The sequence below is a fragment of the Gopherus evgoodei genome, chromosome 6 (assembly GCF_007399415.2).
Source record: "Gopherus evgoodei ecotype Sinaloan lineage chromosome 6, rGopEvg1_v1.p, whole genome shotgun sequence".
Taxonomy (NCBI): Eukaryota; Metazoa; Chordata; order Testudines; family Testudinidae; genus Gopherus; species Gopherus evgoodei.
Window position 1 is genome coordinate 701855 of NC_044327.1, and position 4084 is coordinate 705938.

Consider the following 4084-nt stretch of genomic DNA (forward strand, 5'->3'; position numbering starts at 1 on the left):
CTGTGGTGTTTACCACATTTAAGAAGTTTAATCAAACCCCAGTTTTAAAACCACCTGTGGTCTGGGAATGGCAAAGGACCTTGATGAAGCAGGGTCTGTCCTTCAAATTCCTGGAAACCATGAATCTATATTGCTGTTATCAGGGGGGTATAGCTCAGTAGCAGAGTGCTTGACTGCTGCTCAAGTGGTTCTTGGTTCAAACCCCAGTGTTTTCTTATAACCTTCTTTCTTTTTTTTTTTTAAAAAGGAAAACATTTTCATTTCCATTCTCCATTACATTCAGGAGCTCCACTATACGGGGGTGCTTGAAATGGATGTAAACACTCAACATTTCAGTGTTCAAATGCATAAAACCTTAGCAAAGCTGTCCATCAGCTAAAATCAGTTCCAATCCTCTAAGTGTCTAGTTTATGTTTTCATCAATTAAACAAAGGTATCATAGGAATGTACATTTGCAGATCCCTCTTCTCCAGGAGCTGTGCTGTGCAGAAGAACAAGAACCACATCCAGCTGCAGTTCAGGAGTTTGATGACAAATGTTCTGAGGGCTGGAGAAAAATGCCTTCTAGTGAGCTATTGAAAGAGCTCAACCTGTTTAGCTTATCAAAAGAAGATTGAAAGGTGACTTCATTGAAGCGTTGAAAGGCCTTAATGGAGAGAAAAGATTGGGTATTAAAGGGCTCTTTAATCTAGCAGAGAAAGGCATAACAAGACCCAGTGGCTGGAAGGTGAAAAGAGACAAATTCATATTACAAATTAGACACAAATATTCAACAGAGAGGATGATTCACCACAGGAACAAGCTACCAAGGAAAGTGGTGGATTTGCCATCTCCTGATGTCATTTAGTGAAGACTAGATGCCTTTCTGGAATGTGTTTGCCCCAAAAGTAGATCTTGTGTCATACAGGAGACGTGTGATATAGATTCTCAGTGGAGTGTGTTGTTCGAGATCTCAGCTCCTATTCCTTTGCAAGGCTTGTGCGCTGACTTCCCCGCCCAGTTCTGTCCTCCGTGTGCCTGGGCATCAGTGGGACTGTGTCAGGAAAGCAGCGTCACCATCCCAATCTCCGCGCAGCTGGGGAACGAGCAGGGATGGCCCCTTGAACGCCGGAGACTGGGCTGGGGAATCTCATTTGCATAGCCAGGGAGCATTGCGGGCAGTGAAGCGAGTCCCTGGTCAAGGGGCTGGTTTTATTCCCAATATCCCCAGTTCTGGTGATCAAACTTGGGATTGAAATTGGTTCAATTAAATTTCCTCTTCAAGCAAGAAGTTTAACGGGCTGTCGTTGTCATCCCCCTGAGTTGAGGAGAAGGTGCTTCTGACCCGGAAGTGCCTTTGCGGGTTGGCTCTTCTTTTCTGGTTTCTCTTCAGAGCATGTAAATCTTTTGCTTTCTCCCAAAGATTTCCATGGAGACGAACATTTAGAAGTTTCTATCCAATATTTGGAGGCTTTCTTTTGTTGAGGCTGTTCCTCAGCCTTGTGAAAAAACAGACTTGGGGCTGGACTTTGCTTCTTGAATTTCTTTAGAGGGCTGAAGCTTCAATTGTTTTCAAAGGCTGCTTCCCGTCTCTCCTCCCCACAGGCCACCAGACCTTTCAGAGAAAGACCATGTCTGTTATCTGTAGTTAGTGCCTGATGCTTTTCCAGGAAGGGGCTGTTTTGTGATCTCTCTTCACCATCTGTTTGGTTTGGTGTGTTGTCAGTATTAGTGATTTGCTGGGGCAAGGCTTGCATAATGTAGAAAATGACTTACAGATATTGTTTTGAGTTTCCATTTTTGTTTTTTTCCAATGAGTCATTTCATTTCAAAGGAAGGAATTAGAATAACTAGTCCCCATATTTTCTGTGTTAATATTGAACGGTACAAAAAGATTATTCACACTGGCCTGTCCAGTTATTCTAGATGACCTTATGCAGCAGAGCTCATTAACAATTAATTCTTTCACCCCCAACGATTTCCTGTAAGAAGGCCAGAGTGGGTCAGACCAATGGTCCATCTAGCCCAGTATCCCGTCTCTGACATTGGCCGCTAGTCTCCTTAGTCTACTTTGCAGGATTGATTGCATGGTTTGGATCATTCTTTCCCTCATCTCCCTACAGAAGAGAAACTTTCCATTCCTTTCCCGTTTGGAAAATGCCACCGTTTTAACTTAGGAAACAGTCTCTGTAAATGTTTTGCCCAGACAAGGGATAGTTCATAGGCGCAAAAGAGGAGGAAGGTCGGGGCTCCTTGAGTCACATTCCTAGCGTTTAAGGCCAGAAGGATCCAGCTGATCATCTCGGAGGGACTGGGGTGCACCAATGCCCGAGGGCCTACCATGGCAAGGAATTGATTTGATGCCATTGACCATATGTTTGAGAGAGTTCTGCGGGAAGGAGCAGACAAGAGCACTGGGGCTGCGGTATAGCGCTCGCATAGGCTTGCTTTGCCCTGTTTTGCTGTACGAGTTAACGGTGAGAGATTGGTAACTTCGTGCACCCACAAGGGGGAAGAGACCTGTAAACCTCCCCTGCTGGACTTTATCCTCTTGAGCTCTGAACTCACTGAACTGAACTCCACCATGTGAGGGTCATCCTATCCTCATTACCCGGCCTGCTTATTTATACCCATGACTGTCTGTAACTTTTTGTATGAGTGATGTACCCTCACTGCTTGCTGTATCTTGATCTCACCCACCATATACCCCCTCATTGGGGGGCATTGCAGACTGTATATGTTATGTGCTATTCAATACCAAAATACTAGCATCTCCCTATACTCTGTATGTTACCCCCGATGACCAACAACTGACGTTTCAAACTCTCTGTATTATCTATTTTTAAACATTTTCCAGTAAACTTTTAAATCTGTTCTTATCAGTTTAATTTTCTCAAATGGACATCCTGCAGCTATTCTTAAAAAATTGATGCTGCTTTATAGATCTACTCTAGTGCTCAAGCTTATTTGCATATGCATGCTGCTGATTTGCATATGAACTGCACTACTGACACTTTGAAAGAAAATTCTCCTTTTTCTTCTCTTTCAGCTACACCATCATTGCCCGCTGCTGTTCCTGTGTGTTCCACTTCCCAGAAAACCCAACAGAAGTCTGTCCCAAGGACCCAGAGCAGCAGCAAGGATGAAAACATCAGGAGCTGGCAGAAGAAAATCCCGGTAGACACCTCTAAGGGAAGATTGAGAAGCAGAAGGCCAGCTCTTCGGGACCTCACATCCAGGAGCAAGAACATCTCAACAGCCCCCCCGGAGAAGGACCCCAGAAGAACCTTGCCTGCTTCCCAGGTCCAGGATACTGAACTCCACCCTGCTGCTCCTGAGAAGGATTCCACCGGAGGAGCCCCCCTGAGGATTCAGGGCCAGGATGCTGAAAGCCACCCCGCTGGGAAGGACGCCACTAGAGGATCCCCCCCGAGGATCCAGGACCAGGATGCTGATGGCTGCCCTACCAAGAAGGGCACCATCGGAGAAGTCCCCCCAACGACCGAGGACTGGGATGCTGATTGCCGCGTCGCTGTGAAGGATGCTGCCAAAGGAGTCCCCCTGATGACCGAGGACCGGGATGCTGATCACTGCCTTGCCGGGAGGGACGCCACCAGAGGAGTCCCCCCAACAACCGCCGGCCGAGATGCTGATCATCGCAGTTCCAGGAAGGATGCCAGGAGGAGCCCGCCTGACACCCAAGGACCGGGATGCTGATTACCGCCCTGCCAGGAGTGACGCTGCCAGAGAAGCCCCCCAGACAACAGAGGACTGAGATGCTGATCGCCAGCCTGCCAGGAAGGATGCCACCAGATAAGCCCCCCCAACAACTGAGGAATGGGATGCTGAGCGCCGCCTTGCTGGGAAGGACGCCACCAGAAATGCCCCTCAGATGACCAAGGACCGAGAGGCCGATCGCAGCCCCCCTGGAAGGGATGTCGCCGGAGGAGCCTCCCAGATGACCCAGGACCAGAATGCTGAGCACCGCCCCGCCAGGAAGGATGTTGCCCGAGGAGCCCACCAGAGGCTGCAACTGCCAAAGGATCCCCCTGCTATCCCCAGCTGTCAAGAAACCTCTGCTCTACACCCCAGCAGCCCCAGCTGC

At 48.2% G+C, this 4084-nt stretch overlaps 1 non-coding gene across 1 annotated transcript; it reads left to right on the top strand.

Moving 5' to 3' along the window:
- The first annotated feature begins 1352 nt into the window (after positions 1-1352).
- LOC115654113 lies at positions 1353-1468 on the top strand. Its single transcript, XR_004001098.1, has one exon. It is a non-coding gene; the product is annotated as a U5 spliceosomal RNA (small nuclear RNA).
- Positions 1469-4084: the final 2616 nt, after the last annotated feature.